The sequence below is a fragment of the Chelmon rostratus genome, chromosome 16 (genome assembly GCF_017976325.1).
Source record: "Chelmon rostratus isolate fCheRos1 chromosome 16, fCheRos1.pri, whole genome shotgun sequence".
NCBI lineage: Eukaryota > Metazoa > Chordata > Actinopteri > Chaetodontiformes > Chaetodontidae > Chelmon > Chelmon rostratus.
The window spans coordinates 1,460,049-1,477,652 of NC_055673.1; positions in this window are offsets into that span (position 1 = coordinate 1,460,049).

Consider the following 17,604-nt stretch of genomic DNA (forward strand, 5'->3'; position numbering starts at 1 on the left):
TCCTTCTTATTAACACATTGCTGCCCTCATGTAAACCAAAGATGTGGAGGAATCCAGTTTAATGCAGTCAAAGCTGCATTTCACTGCACACACTGAGAAACACATTCGTCAACGTCTCGGAGGGAAATATGGAAACGAAAAGAACCAAATCATCAGGTGGTCTTCAGAAAGCAGTCCAGCTCAGCAGGACTGGAGGGAGGTTTAAAACCAGGACACTGATTGGCTGCAGTCAACAGGCTGAAGTTTCTCTGTTGTCCAGGTTTCAGTGAGGAGAAGAGCAACCTGTAAAGGTTGATTTTTACTTGTAAACTGTTTTTTTTTTTAATGAACCAGCTCAGTCTGAGAGAAAGAAAGAGCTGGAGAAGATTAGAGAAAAGAAAAGGCAGGAGGAGGAGAAGCCGAAAGATGTGGAAACAAGAGGGAGAGAGACACACAGAGAGACAGGAGAGGAGACAGAAATGGCAAAAGGAGGAGAGGAAGAAAAGTGTGTGTGAGAGGTCGAGAGACTATCACATGTTGCAGAGAGAGAGAGAGAGAGAGAGAGATTTAAAATGGCTGAGCGAGGGAGCGTGACGAAACGAGTCCAAATCTTCAAAGTAGATTAGAGTGACTGAAGCGAGATTTTTTCATTAGCGGGTGTCTGTGTCTGTGTCTGTGTGTGTGTGTGTGTGTGTGTGTGTGTTTTACAAATCTCAGAGCAACAACACAGTGAGCGCAGAGCCCCGAAAAACATCGACCGCTGTTCAATCCCATCATGCAACTGCTCCCTCTGTTCACCTGTGCGTGGACAGCGATGTTCCTCTCAACCCCCCCAAGCAGCACGTTCTTGATTTGTTTAACCCGGCCCTCGCTAAATGTTTGTCGCTGCCCTGCCAATGAGGCGTCCCACATGAATTTAAATGAGATTCCCAAATGGAGTTTAAATTGGCTCGGGTCGATCGGGACGAGCTCGATGGCAGAGAGCGGGACGCAGGCCGCCGAGAGATGAAGAGCGGAAGATAAAAGCGTCCAATGATGATGAGGAGGGGGAGGGCAAGAGACACTTTGTGTAATAAGTGATGGTGATGATGTCACAACACTTACTGACTGTGTGTTGGTGAGAGTTAAAGGTTTTGTCTCTCTGGCGGGTGAGCGTGAAAACTTTCCTAATCGCACAAAAAGTTTGTAGCTTCAGGGAAGATCTTCTCCAAATCAGAGGTGGACGCTCCCGTGTGGAAATGGGCAGATGGTGAAATTCTGTTGTGCACAACCTCGTATCTTATGTCTAATAGAAAACTCACAGGAAGTCGTTCAACCCGCCGGTTCCTCCAGTATTTAACCCTTTTCTCCCGCTGTCCTCCTTTAAATGTTTTCCTGTAAATCTCACATATTTTAACCTTCATAAACTGAAAATAGGTTGGCTTTAATGTTGAGATGTGTGTGCGGCATTTCCCTCCCGTACAGCAGGTGGCAGCATGTCGAACGTTAGCTGTAACATCTACTGACGAGGAGTCATTCACTCAAACGGCAGCCGGCAATAAAACAAGTAGAAGAAGAAACACGAGAGGGATGGAGCACCTGCCAAAAGGGTTCAGGTATCAAATCTTACCTGAACTTACTGAAGAACAACGTCAGTCAAAGTCACACGGAGGGAAAAGAGATGAATCTGCCAAAGATACGTTCAGCAAGGAGGTGCAGAAACATGCTCCATCATGTTCAGAATCACCCTCTGTCAGTAAACTCTCTCAAAACAACGACTGAAGCATAACGTGTCAGCGAAAAGGAAAGGAAAGAGCATGAAGAGAACAATCTGAGCGACAGAAACAGACGTGATGGTGAGCCGAGACAGGAAATGAGAAATGGCTGCAGGCACAAATAAACAAATGATGATAACAATTAATTAGGGTCTTTCCTGCAGGAAGTGCGATCATGTCAGCTGAGCAAACAGAGCCGGCGGGACCCTGCTGATACCAACCGCCACCGCAGATCACTGCGGCGGCTCCGAGGCTAATCACAGCCTCGACTCCATTAACTGCTTTCAATCCCATCTCATTTTACATTGGAGGCATTTAGCTGACGCTCATTCGCAGCGACTTACAGAAAGTGCAGCAGAGCAGGAGGCTTTCAGGTCCCGGTTCATCAGCTTTACAAGTGAAGACGGCGGGGGTCGGAGGGGCGGCAACCGAAGACCAAACAAACGCTCCCGAGGACACACGAGACCATATTTGTGGATGATGAAGAGAAGGAAGAGAAGACACCTGAGGTGTGTGCTGGTGAACACAACGCATTAATGACGCAGGGATCCGTGGTTTTGTGATATCGCAGACTTCACAGATCAGGTTTTCAGATGAGGAGCATTAAGGAATTGACAGAAACTACGAGGGAATTTCACAAACACTCAGTTAAAGAGAGAGTTTAGCCAAATTACAGCAAACCTACTCAGCCTCGAGGAGAGCTTTAAGTCTATTTCATAGGATAGCTTTGTTGAAATGAAATGAAAACTCAAAGGCAGCGTCTTTATTCCAGATGTGTGAAGCTTGTCCAGCTGACTGCTGTCTCACTCGGACATCAGCAGACAGTATGTTGTTCTTCAGTCTCCTAACAGCACCTGAGCAGAGGTGCAGTGTTGCACTCCATGTTCCTCCCAACTTCAACCCTAAAACATTGCCAGAGGTTCGTATCAGCGTCGGTGTTGCAGAGCAAATCTGCTGCCAACTGAAGTACAGCTGCAGTCTGCAGTGTTTTCTGAACTCTCCACTGCTGTCCTCCTAACCTGTGAGGTATTCAGTGGATTAGTAGAGTTCAAACACTTGTCGCTTGCTAACTGACCGCTCACAAAGCTTTAGAAACGACACCATGGCAGGCAGACCTTTGGATTTCTTCACATGTTGAGTTCATGGAGCTGGAGGCAGAGAAATAGCCTCTGTGTAACAGAGTTTGAAGAGCGGTGTGTTGCAGCAGTCTAATGAGTCCTTATACAAACACATTTTAATGCAAGTCAGCTGGAAACATTCAAAAAGAGCCTCCAACCCAACAAAAGAGGAGCGCTCTGGGTAAAGCACTTTGTCTGTTGGGTAATGGCCCTTAATGCTCACCAAAATATAGGATATTAGCTTTCCCTCCCTTCAGGGGATAAGGAGATTTTGTTTTGCAGCGGCGGCATCAAGAAGCAGAGTGTTGCTGACTCAAACCACTATAATGACATGGTAATCCCCTCATTTAGCCGCTGACACACGACACATTTCTGCCTCTGAAAACATCAGGGAGGCAGCAGGAGGCAAGAGGGGGGAAGGTTCGATTCCTGCTCGTAACGTCGGCCTGCTTGAGAAAAAACTGGCGCCCTGCGGTACAGGCAGCGACAGGAAGGAGCGTGGCGCAAAACAAGAGTGACAGAGTGAAGAAAATGGATTTCACGCAGCAAAGGAACATTGTTTCTATTTTTTAATGGGATCCTACAACAGTTCAAAGACTTCAGAGTTCATCTGAATGTGCTTCCTTCTCTTCATATCAGATTTTACTTCTGTGGTTACCTACAAATGTTTGGACGAGTAAAAGGGTCAAAGTGGCTTCTTTTACCTGATAATTTTAGTTCTTATGCAACATACGTAAAAGACAGAGCAGGTCGTTCGCCAACACCCCCAAAAAATATAGCTGTTCAGAGTACTGGAGACAGGCGTACCGGGCAAACACGTGGCTAACGCTGCGAAACAGTCTCCGTTTGGTTCAGTTTAGCCACTGAAACTACTTGATTCGGTTTCGGAAGAGATTGTGGCTGGGGTTAAAATAAGTACGTTATTGTTTTAGAAGCAGGGTTAGAGGGTGAGGTTCTCCTGTGTTTGAATCTTCCATCCACACTGACCTCCTCCCTCTTTACACTACGTCACCTGACTTCCTCCTTCCTGTTGTCATAATTACTAAGGCCACTAGAGGTCGCCTAACAATAAAGGTAAACAGGAGTCGTAATAAGATGTTCGTTTTTGGGTGTTTTTATTTAAGAACAGCTGAAGAGAGGCAGGGACAGGGGAGAAAGAAAGAGACAGGATGACATACAACAAGGGGCCCCGGGGTGCATTTGAAGCAGGACTCCCAGCCTTAGTTCATGGAGAGCATGCTCGACCATGTGAGCTGCCAGGGCACCTCAGGACGGGCTGTTCTTCAGAGGTTCTTCAGAGGAAGAACAAACAGATAAGACAATACGAGCTCTTTGAAACGTTCAAAGAGCTCGTATTTCCATGGAGGCAACACAATCTTTCAAAGTTGTTGCAGGAATTGTTTTAACATTCAACTAAGTGCAGTAGTTAAATGGAAAAATAAAGTAATGTAAAACTAATAAAAATGTTCAAAGACGTCTCCAACAACACAGAGTGTCAGGAAAACCTAAAAAAACTCCTGGATCACATCAGAAGCTTCTCAGTGCTTTCTCAACCCAAATTTTGGTGAAATATGTGTTTTTTGACGTGTGCTGCAAACCTGAACCTTCCTAGTGAAGCTGATCTTTACTTATTTATTCATATATTAAGACAGATTTTTAATCTGTCAGATTTTTGGATCATTCCCAGAGATTACAGCAAATGCATTTTTATCATGAGAATGAGATGAGAAAGTGTTGATATTGAACATACCTGCAAAACGTTCTCTTTCAAACCTCAGCTTTTAGCAGCTAAAGCTTTGTTTTGGTTCTTTTGTAACTTAGTCCAATAGACTACTCTTAATTTGATCTATATTACAATTTATATACATTTAGACCTTGATTTTACACAAATGTTAAGGACAAGTCATTGTATTTTTGGACAATTTTGACATTTTCTCGAACTTTTCTTAGTCTAGAAAGTTGTAAAAGAATTCTGGGATTTCTGACATCACAGCTGATAGCTGGTGCTGCACAGGTCCTGTCGTTACTGTATGTATGGGATTTGTCTACATATTTCACCAGTAGCAGTGCATTTTTTCTACCTTCAGAATTAATTCAATGCTGAACCGTGAGCTAGACGACAATAAACATGTGTAATTAGTCATTTAGACTCACATTTGCATTAAATTACCTTCACATGCCTCCATATGTTCACAGTTCATTCACACTAATGAATAAAACAAGACTATATCCAGAACTGGCTGGGAGGTTGTATGCAAATGTACCTTGATCTGAGTCATCATTGGCTGAGTTTTATTGATATCTGTACAGCTGCTGAGGAGCTGAAGATGGAGGGACAACTGGGGAAATACAAGGACACGTGACAGAGTACTGGAGAGGAAGGCAGCACTAAAAGCATCAAAAGAAAAAGTAAAGAACAGATGGGGGTTGATGGGAAGAACAGGGAAGAGTTCAGTTTCCTGCCGTGAGGCGGTTATTTTCCTTTTTCTGGGAGAAAAAATAAAACATTATCTAAACCTCATTGCTCAGCGGTGAAAGAAAAACAGAGGAATCTGTCTTGGTGTCACCGGCGCTGAGACATTTATCGACAACCTAAAGAGTTTCACGCCACATTATTCATCAGATAATTTAGAAACAGCAGTGGGAGGTATTGACGGAGGAGACGCCGGAGATGAGAAAAACAACAAGCGAAGAACAGGGAAAGATTTCATGCTGAAAGCTTCAGTGTCAGCAGTTTATGTTTTCTTTACTGCTACTCTTAACATGACAGGGGGAGGTGGGGAATGAAATATTCGCTGTGCTCCACAGTGACTGCACCCGTCGTTCCAGAAGAATTGAAAACAAACATCCATACGTCCACTTAGAAACCACTGAAAAAGATGCTCCTCCTAAATGCACAACTTGCCTGAGAATCATCATTTTCAGTTTCCTTCAGTATCAAAATAATCAGCATTGTCTGTACATCCATGAGTACAATGCAAACAGGAATTAGCACCATTAAAAGTGTGCCAAATTTGCCAAAACATTAAACAAATATAGGATAAAAAACGTATGAGTAAAGAGAACAGAAATATATAATATAGTCCTAAATTATCGGATTAGCATGTTTGCTAATCTGATATATGGAAACAAAAGAAAATAAATTAGAACAGAAAAGCATCCATACTCATCTGGTGATACCTTTATATAAGTCTGTGTGTCATCTGCATAATTTTGGTAAGATTTTTTTTTATATTTTCCGTAATCTGTGGGAGCATATAGATGTTAAACAGAAGAGGCCTGAGAATGGAGCCTTGAGGGGCTCCACATGACATTTTTGTACAATCATGTATGCAATTACCAATCTACACAAAAGCCCCTGTCCTTTCACAGCATAATTAGACATAATTAATTATGCTGAGCACAGCAGAGAGCAGTGGTGAGCATCGCACGACTCTGTTGTTGTAATGATGGAGTTGGTGCTACGTACATGTACATAATACTGAATAAAGTGAGACAACAGGGAAAGATAGAGGAAGTGTTTGCATCAGCAGCGGTTTCTTACTAAAATATCATCAAATATAAAGGGGGATTAGAAATAAAGGCCTGTCTCTAATAAAGGTCCTTTTTCAGGTGATGATAAAAGTTCATGATAAACATCCTACCCATTATTTGAGAACTTGTATTCGTTTACAAGGAGGTGAAAGATCTTTAAATGTTTAGGGTAATCGTTTCTACTCAGCAGGAGAAAAATGCTGACTTCACTCTTGTCTCAGTGTCTTATAACTTTTTGTCCATTCACACAGTGCAGTACACTGTGTCATCACATCAAACTGAACTGAGACTCCTTGTCCCCTGTCCAACATCACATCCAATAATCTGCAGTCATCACCCTGAGACACACACACTGAGGAGTAACTGAAAACACTCTGAATCACTTAAAATGTCAAGTGGAATAAACCTGCTGACATTTGTCTCAAACGCAAACACCTGGCAAAAACAGGACGGGACATCTGAGCTGACAACTGAAGACCCTTTATCTGAAGCGTCCCTGTATACCATGACCTCGTCCGGGTCCTCAGAGGGCAGAAAGCCTGACACATGGTAATACAGAAATGGATCCCAGGTTGTGTGAATTATGTGACAGGGAGGGTGTCTATAAAAGGCCTAAAGGTAATTTCAGTAGAAGCAGAAGTGTCGTGTGAGGGAGAAACATGTTCCTGAGGACAGCGGGGAGTCAGGATAGTGATGATGGATGGTTGATGGATGAAGGACAGAGCAGAGACTCACACAGAGAGTCGGGTGTTTTGGGTGTGAAAACTATTGGTTAGTTTATATAAAGATGGTGGTCATGGTTAACTGAACTCAGTGTTATAGATGTGTCTCCAGTGAACATGACCACTAAAAAATGAAATGTGTAAATGACCCTCACCATGTGTCACATGTATTCAATTTAATTAATATCTCTGTGAAACACTGAATCTCTTCTGACCAAAGCAAATCAACAAAACAACAGATTGCACAGACGTGCAGATAGTTACTTAGATTTGTAAGTTACTTTCAGAGTGTAGTTTATTATATATTACTAGTTACTTTTATTTGAAAGCAAATATTACAGCACATGTAGAGAAATGCCTCACTGATTACACTACTTTTGCTGTACTTTCACTAAAATGACCCAAAAAACATAATAAGAAGTATGACTAGTGTTATAGCTGGTTATATATTACGCTTTATTATAATAATGCTATTGCTACTATAACCTGGCCATAACCTGAGGCTATAGTAGCACACACACACACACAAAGCAAACGTAACTTTGCAAAATGACTGTCTGTACAACAGAGTTTGACGTGTTGTGTGTTCAGATGGCGGTTTATGCAGGTCAGTGTCAGTTTTGTGCTCGTGTTGAGGCGGCTGCTACTTTTCCTGCAGCTGTGTTTCTGAGTGTTTGTCCACAGTGTTGAGGATTATTAAAGAGTTGACATCGTTGAGAGCTGCTGGACACTTAGATCCGGATGGTGACGCATTACTTGATACAGCAAATGTAATAATATTACTTTTATTCCTATGAGTAATGGGTTATATTACGTTGCTACAACAAACAGCATGACCACAACCCTGTTTAATCAGAAATGTCTGATCCTTTGGCTCATGCTGTTCATTTTTTCCCTGGATGATTCAGTGTGGAGACTGAAGGGGAAACAGTGCAGCACAGGGATGAGGACGGAGGGATGGACGCAGAGACAGATGAATGCATGGGTGGAGGGCAGCTGCAGCAGTGTGAAGGGGACAGGTTGACCCCTGGGTCTCCTCTGCACCCGCAGAGTCGCACTGCTGTGGTGAAAGCTCCAGAGGCCAGCCAGCAGGGAAAACAGCAAACTCCACTGTCAGCAATTATGGAGGAGCGAGAGGAGCAAGGGGAGGAGGATGGACCAAAGAGATATGAAAGGGGGAGGTGAATTTAGTGTCAGTTAGAGAGAGGGGGTGGGGATGTGCGGAGGTGTGGGTGGATTTACTGTAAGTGAGAAGAAGGGGAAGAGGCAGGTGAGAGGAGAGGAGGACACAGGAGACGAGGAAATAAAAGAGGAGGGAAGGAAACAGGGGAGATGGATGAATTTATCTGAGGAGGGAAAATGAATGAAAACTTCTTTCATTTTATGTTACATTAGCTGGAGAGAGAGCAGATATTACAGCAACAGTCGTCTGAGCATAAAATGTAATAACAAGACAGCTTCAGAGCTCCAACACTGCGGAACGAAAGCCAAAAGCCTTAAAGGATCATTCTGATGCATTACAGCAGTCCATTATTTGTACTCTGATCTGCCAGCTGCCCGCGTTTCTTGACTCGTCTTTGGTGTGTGCGATGCTACGAGAACAGAAATTATGGGCGTTACGACAAATAATAAGTTGTAACAAACTGGGAAGACCCTCTAGCCACTAAACCACAGGACCACAACCAGGATTCAGGTGCTCAGTCTGGTCTGAGATCAGTTGTTACTAAATATTTACACCATGAGACCCGAGAAGAACGACATCATCAGTCAGTGTGTTCAAGTGACAGCGCCTCTAGTGGCCGTTTTAATAATGACGGGAGCAAAGCAGGAAGTCATGTGACATTTTTATAGAGCGTCAAACTCTGCACAGGGAGGAGGTCGGTTCATTTGTTATAGTCGCATGACCACCACGTTCATCACATCATTGTAACCATGACAACATCTAGTCTACAGTCTACAGACCAGCCTAACTAACAATGTGCACTCTGGTCCAACCCCACTGGTTCCAAATGAAGTCTTTAAAAACAGCTCACAAATATATTGTTTCATTAAAAAAGGCTCAGTAATAAATTAGTTGGGAACTATTTTCAGCGGCGGATGAATCCACAGTTGGTGCTTTAGTGAGTGTTTGTGGGGGCGGGACAGTGTGTGTGAGACCAGAGTCAGAATAAACTACAGTGTGTGTGTTCATGGTAATAAAGGAACATGTCAGCCACAGCAACAGCTCACTGATGTGTTTTAATGGAGCTCAATGGCTCAGAGGAAGAAGATCCATCAGGCTGTGATTCACTCACAGTCAATGTCAGCAGATACAGTCACTGCTGGTTTGAGCCTTTTCACGGCATGTGTCGACAATAAGAAAGAGACAGAATATCACCAGGCGACAGCATTTCTTTCTTATCTGAGTTCAAATTTCACAGCAGCAGCACAGAGAGCGGAGAGACATTTATGAATGGATTTCACTTTGGAATTAAGTTCTTACATAATTCTGTCCTGATCGAGCTGAGAGAGAGAAAAAAGACTCAGACAAGCAAATCTCAGCTCTGTGGGTTCATTATGTGGAGAGCACATGCTCCAATGTCAGAGCCTGACCTTCAGCGAACAATACGAAGAGAGTGATGCAAAGAGACAGACGGAGATGCTGGGGGAGGACAAGGAGACAATAGAGATAGCAAAGGAGAAGTCGAGTGACGGACAAAGCAAAGAGAGAGAGAGAGGCTCGTGTGGATGAAGCGAACGAGAGATGAGATATGACTTCATCCTCTCGACACAAACAACAGAAAATGTGAAAATGGAGCTCGGAGTGATTGAGCCGCGAACAAAGCCTGTATAATCAGCACAACTGCCGTGATTACGCTCCGTCTCTGAAGAAGGCGAAGCCCGCATTGTTTCACAAATCCCCAACAAAAAGCGATTTCTTCAATAACCGCAGATATGAGATACGAGCAAAAACAAGAAAACAGGAGATGTTTGCTTTAAAAAACTGCTTTCAGTCTGCACATGATGAGCAAGAGCACAAACACAATAAATATACTGTGTGAAGCTCCAATAATTCATACGTGTTACATCAACAATAAATCAGACTCTATGTGAAAAGAGCTGCTCACTATGATTTTGGTTTTTCTGCTGGTTTTGTTTTCAGTTTTGTGACACATTTAGACCAAAGTGGAACATTATCAGATAAAAAGCCAGATATTGTCCTCTGGAGTTGGTGGAGATCAAACCGGAGATAAAAGTCCACGTCACTTTGTTGCTGTGGCGCGAACTGCAGAGGAAGAACTATAACACACCCTCAGAGGGCTCATGTCTGTTCTGTGTCGTTCACGGCTGCTCAAATCGAACCAGAAACCACGAGGAGCTTTTATGTTGTTGTTCATAAAGGTTAAAACTGCATCAAAATGACCAAAAAAAAACAGGAACAATGCCTCGCTATCCGCCTGCGGGGGGGAGTGTTAGGGTTAGCCAAGTCACATAATGGTGGAAATGGTGTAATATCAGCTAATGTTGTAAACCTGTGGTGAGAGATTTAAAGTAACAGCTACAAGCAACGCAACTAAAGCTTGATAAATCAGCAGTTTCACGTAAGACAGGTGAACGCAAATAACGTAGCCTGTCTTGTTCCGCGACGATTAGTGGCGTTTCACAGGACCTTTGCGAGTGATTAACCTAACAAACAATAATGCAAACGTCAACATTCAGCTCCGCGGCGCTGAACGTTTGTTGCTCGGTTCATCCACAGAACAATAAAAGCTACTCAGCCTCGCAAAAACCCAACGACAGTCATCCCGGAGCACCTTGATCAGAGACTTTCTCACCAACAGGCCTCCGGTGGTGAGGATAGGGAACATCACATCATCCCCTCTGGTCGTCAGCACGGGCACGCCACAGGGTTGTGTGCTCAGCCCGGCCCTCTTCACCATGTTTACTCACGACTGTGCTGCCATACACCCCCCCAACACAGTCGTGAAGTTTGCGGACACAGAGACACGCCAGCTCACCCAGTGGTGTTCAGCCAACAACCTGGTGCTGAACACAGGGAAGACCAAGGAGGTCATTGTGGACTTCAGGAGGTCCAGGAAGACGGATCACGCCCCCCTCCTCATGGACGGAGAAGTGGTGGAGCGTGTGGACAACATCATGTTCCTGGGCCTCCACATCACATCTGACCTCTCCTGGTCCATGAACACCTCCCGCCTGGTGAAGAAGGCACAACAAAGGCTCTTCTTCCTCAGGAAGCTGAAACGGGCTGGACTCTCCTCTCGGTTGCTCGTCAACTTCTACAGGGCCACAATTGAAAGCATCCTCTGCCATCTGGGCCACAGACTGCTTGTACCGCTTCCATCAGGAAAGCGGTACAGGAACATCCGCACCACCACTAACAGACTGAGGGACAGCTTCTTCCCCAGAGCTGTCAGAGCTATCACCCCCAGCAGCCCCTCACTGCAGTGAGAGACTGTGAGGACTGTGAACCACTGCACACCGCACTTTACACCTACACCTCCACCTACACCTTCTTTCTTATCTTTCTTATCTTTCTTATTATCTGTTCCTAACATGGGGGTTGCAATGCAAATTTCATTGACATGCTCAATGACAATAAAGAATCTTGAATCTTGCTACCGCTAACCGCTAATAAAAAAGTTGTTCGCCTTCATAGTTTCGTATGTTTTCATCTGGTTTCTAGAGAAGAACGACGTCTGAATGAGCAGCTAGTGGTTAGCAGCCAACAGCGACGTGAGAATGAAACGATAACTTTCCACCTCTGCAGCAGAGAGAGAGGTTAACTGAGGACAGGAGGAATGAAAAGAAAGAAAGAAATAAAACACAGCTCAGACGGACGCAGAGTGAAGAGGAGGATGAGAAGACGAAGAGCAGAGCGATGAACACGAGGTTTGTCTCCTGCGAGACTGCTCACACCTACAACAGTCCGAGGTTCAGCCTCCCCTGTGACATCAGCTCCTCTGCAGAGAGGAGGAGGAGGCCTCTGGAGGAGCGTCTGGAGATCAGACGCAGGAAGCGGCCTCCCGCCGCGAGGAGACGAGTGCCAACGCCAGCTTTACCTGCGTTAGCTCAGGCGCTAAAATGTGACGCTCTCCTGCTTTTCACCGAGTCTTCGGCGGTAAAATACTTTGAGTTTTGAGGCTGCAGGAGAAGAAGAGTGAAACAGAGTGATGATGAGTTGCTGTCTCTGATAGACACCACTCTGCTCCACTTTCAGCTCACACCGTCATATCGTTGTTTCCGTGCTTTTCACTCGTCACTTGAATGTCACACTAAGAAGTACCTGAACACCACCTGCACACACAGTCAGAGACCAGCGGCGTTTAGCAGCTAAGAGGCAGATTTCTCACTCAGAAGCTGGTGAAGGCGTTAGAGCAGGGGTGGGCAAACTTTTTCACTTATGGGCCACAAAGGGTTCTAAAATTTGACTGGGGGGCCGGACCAGGAGCAGATGGATGGAGTGTTTTGGTAATCCACCTCATAAGAGAAAATAAAATATCATGAGATATGTAGAACACATGTGCTTTAATTTCAATTGAAAATGAACAAAAGCATTACAACTAAATATCTGTCTTTGAAGTCCCACAGAACTGAGCTATTTATTGAAATGACTCTTTTTATTATTTTAAAGCACTGAAAGTTGTGTTATCCTTCAGGATATCATCATCATCAGTCTCCTCCTGACTGTCTTCATTTAAAAAACGGTAGGAGATGCAGGTCTACTTGTCCTCTCCTTCTATTCAATCATCCCTAAAGCCAAAACTCAACAACGAGCAGCGCGAGGACGGAACAGTGACAATGCGCCAGTATGTGGAGCGCGTTATATTTGATCGCGCTGCATTTGCGCACTTGGTTTTGAGAACGTACGTGCACCTGAGCACCACATATGTGCATCCCTTAACAGACAGAACAAATTAGTTTCAAATGCATTTTTTACATAACACAACGGAGAAACGTACTTTTAATTTCAGTGGGAACAGTGTTGTTGGTCTCCCTTTTTATCCAGCGCATCAAAGTCTGGAGTCAGTTTTCTTGCTGTATCATAGTCTTTAAACACCGCCTGATCGGTGTTCAGTCAAAAATATTTAGTTGTCCACTCCTTATTAAAAACTGGACATTCTTAGCTCCGCTCATCTTTACAGAAGGGCTGAGGGTCGAAGAGTAAAGCGCAAACGTGGAGTAATACGCTTCACCTCAACAAAGCTCAATGTATCTAGAGTGCACCATCTATTGGGAAAAAGCCAGAATTGCAGGGAAAATAAAACATTAACAAGGTTTATTGATATAATTTGTATAATTAGTTCGGCGGGCCGGATTAAATTTTGTAACGGGCCGCATATGGCCCTCGGGCCGTAGTTTGCCCATGCCTGCGTTAGAGGGACTGTGGGGAGACGTCAGGCGACAAAGTCTTTACAGGGACGAGGTCGAGGTGGATGGATTCATTGCGGGACAGGTCAGCGATACATCAGATTTTAATAAAGTGTTTTAAAAAAGTGTTTCGTACAAGCAGTCGGTTTTTATTGTAACACGAAGGTTCAGTCATCTTTCCACAAATCAGCTGTTTTAGTGCCTAAACCTAAAAAAAACCTTCCTGGCATCAGAAAACACCTCGAACAACATCTACTGTCATTAAACATGGAAGGACACGCGTGAAGCTGCTGCTGCTGCTGCATTTCACATGCAGGTCTCACATTAGCACACCTGGCTTTTCTTGGCATTTGATCCAAACACAAATTTCACGTGTGCTTCTTTTGTAACGGTGAAAATAATCAGCAGCTGTTGACTTCTTCTGAGCTCTGTTCTTCTCTCCTGTCTGAAGGGAAAACACCGGAGGGTTAAACCAGATTTCATCCCTTTACACGGAGGATAAAACTGCACATTTGAACTAGATTTCTTATTGTTTCGTAATCTAATAATAAGATTTTGCAATTACATTTAAAGCTTCGGTCGTTGCAAACACAACTGTGACCAAGAAAGAAAAAATAATGACCATCTCATAACTTTATCGTTATTCCATAACTTGAATGGAAATGTAATTAATCACATGACGCGCTGCTTCTTAAACGTTGAACTTAATCGATGAACTCTTTCCAGCCTCCATTTAAAAGCTTTCCACTGAAGGCATGCTTCAGTTGTTTTAGTGTTAGGGTTTAGGGTCTCTTCAGTTCTCTGATTCTGCTGGATCAGCTCCTGCACCGCACCAAACACACAGTGATGAACATGCAGAGAACATATGCTTTGCAGCAGTGGCGTGCACAGGGGGGGCTCCAAAGCGCATGCTAAAGTCCCCCCTGGGAGCCAAAACTCGCACTAAAGTGCCCTCTTGGGAGCCGAAACGCGTGCTAAAGTGCCCTCTTCAGTGGCAAGGATGCGCTATATGTGCTCTTTTTTTCCTTTCCGCCCCGCCCTTCAAAAAGTCTGTGCACGCCACTGCTTTGCAGCCATCGATACGGGCGACGAGGCTTTTATTTTCCTGCGTGAATCCAGATGATCTGACCGCCGAGACGCTCGCTGGTGACGGGACGTAACGCCGAGCTGCTTCTGTTTGTCTTGGATGGTGTTCGGACTGAAACTCAGCACAAAGCAGGCTGATGATTAAAGATTCTGTGTTGTCAGAGCCGCTTCGGCTTCGACGCTGTGCGGCTCCTCGATTTGAAAATGTAATTTGGATTACAGAGTTTAATATGGCAGAATAATCCGTCTCCAAACTGAGAAGTTCTCGGTCAGAAAGAAGTTGAACTTAATCAAACGAATGAGACAAAGGTCAAAACAATTACAGTTTGGTGTTGAAGGATCACAGATGATCCAATTCCTGCTTCACAGACCGGGACGCTGGACAGCTACAGTTTACTGCAACATGTGAAATATTACTCCAACAATATTAATACAAGCTTGCGGCTGTTTATTACAGATCTGTTGACTGCAGCCGTGTGGAAAATCACATCCCTGAACGGCTCGAGCCGCCAGACAACTGGCATCATCATCCGTCATCCTGCAGTCAGACTAATGATCAGCCCGTCAACGAATCAGCTCGTGACCCGCCTCCACCTGAAGGCAGCTGATCCGGCAGAAACGAGGCCCATCGGTGGCTTCGTTCTCATCAGGCATTTTTACCGCCCTCGTTCTCAAAACGAATCCTGACCACGGTATCTAAAAACAGCGACCTCAAAAACAAAAACTACTCAAAAAGGATGAAGCAAAAACGACCACGGAAAGATGCCGACGAGTAAAAAGAAATCTGGGGATGTCGCTCTGATGTGGGAGGGCAGAGGCCCGGGGTCTCATCGTGTGTCTGTGGCTATAAGCTACTTGGAATTAGAAATTAACTGGAATAGTGCCATGTTTTTTCATTTAATTCATTCATTTATGACACTGAATTAACAGTCAAAAGCTTCTAAAGCTGAACTTGTAGTCTGTAAAGTCTCTCAGCACAGAAACAGTCCAGGATGTCGTGAACAGAGTCGTCTACGGTCTCGAGCTCTCGGTTCTATCTGAAAGACTAACATCGTAGATCATCTGGAAGGAGACCAGAGTGGAACCGCTGATGGTCTGAGGAGGTCTGAATGCCTCCTGGCCACAAGGAGACCCCTGGTAGGCTCAAACCAAACTGGAAGGATATTCCATGTGGCCCGGGACCACTTTAGGAGCCTCCAGAGGCCGGTCTGGACCGCCCCTCTCGGTCTGCTGCCGCCATGACCGGACCTCAGACCCGTGTTGGAAAGGTGGAGGGCTGACGGGAGGACTTCCTGCGTGTCTTCGGGTGCAGCCTGTCATTACTGCACCGTGGCTCGCTGTAGCATCTGAATGCTGATGGTGTGCAGGCGGATTCATTAGCCGCCTCATAAATATTGATTTACTGTCTATTAAGCATTTATAAATCCCAAAATAAATATTGAATTAATGTAAGGTTAAACAAGACACCACATCAGAATGCATCATCTCCTCTCCACCCCTCCCTCCGTCTGCCTCTCCCCTGCAGAAGTGTCACCCCTCCTTTCTCAGCCTCCGTCTGCCTTTTTTAACCCAGATATGATGAAGTGATTGACAGTTTGGCTTCGTTTGCCCTCCGGCCCGTCTGACCTCCGCCGGCCTGTCACCGGGACGAGACTCGGGCTCGAAAAAAGGCCAACGAGCCGAGCTAATCAGACTGCTAAAATTAAAACACGACTCCCTCCTCCTCCTCGCCGCTGACAGGATCTTCCCCGTCTCTCTGGGAGGTGTCGAACGCCGGCAGGAAGCCGTCCCTTCCTGTCTGTCACTGTCGCTCTCCGTCACTGTCTCAGCTTCTGTTTATCTGCCTATGAGCTTGTTTGTTTCCCTCTTTATTCTCTCTCTATTGATCCGACCTGGCTCCGTTTGCCTCTTTCTTTTCCTTCTTCCTCCTAAAAACCCGCCGTCTGCTCATATTAACGCTGGAGGAAAACGTTTCTCCATGTTTAACCCCGAGTTAACGGCCTGAACTCTAAAGACTCGAACACGCGGGGAACCGTTAGCGTGACGGTGCATCTGAGCCTCCATTCTGCTGTCAGGAAGCCGCGGTCCTCTCATCCTCCCCCTCCTGCGCTGCCTTGTTTCCGTGGCAACACATCCTCGACACTCGCTGTGTGGATGTGACTGCCGGCCGGCTCTCAGGGATGTGCAGGGCTTTCTGGATTGCTAGCAAACTGGAGCCGGGACATGTGAGATTACTTAGACTTTCCAAGAATAGCTGCACACAGGTAGTTTCCCATGATGCTTTGCAAAAGGATGTTGTCTTTTTCCTTTCTCTGGACGCAACATTTGGATTTGACTGAATTACAGCAAAGTTTCATTTGGGCAAACACGATGAATGAACATCTGAGTTCGTGGTTCAAGAACTGTGGGACGAGAGCAAGGCTATCAAGATCCAGCTCAGCAACACTAATTCACACAACAACACAAAATGTAAAGAACAAGGTGGACAGATTTAGTATCAAACTGGCAGCTGAACTTGTATTTTTAATTTCTACAACCAATGAGGAAGAGCCTATTTATTTTTTCTAATGTTATTTTATTTGAAAAATGTTAAATTTGGCTTATTTTATTACTGTTTTCGGCATTCAAAGCAACGCGTCCTCACACCTGAACGACTGGATCGGTCGACGGACTCCCAGAAGCAGTGGCGTGCACAGACTTTTTGAAGGGCAGGGGCAAAAAGGAAAAAAGGGCACATATAGCGTGTCGCCACTGAAGAGGGCACTTTAGCACACGTTTTGGCGTCCAAGAGGTCATTTTAGCACGCATTTTGGTGTCCAATTGGGCACTTTAGCACGTGTTTTGGCTCCTAAGAGGGCACTTTAATGCGCATTTTGGCTCCCAGGGGGCACTTTAGCACACATTTTTCAACAATTGGGCCATGAGGGGGTGCAGTCGCAACAGCCACTGGCGGTAGCATAGCTCAGGGTAGTTTTATATACATCAAGTTTAGTAGTTCTACATTTGGACCTTCTTCAACACTTTTTTTGCAGTTTATTTTAC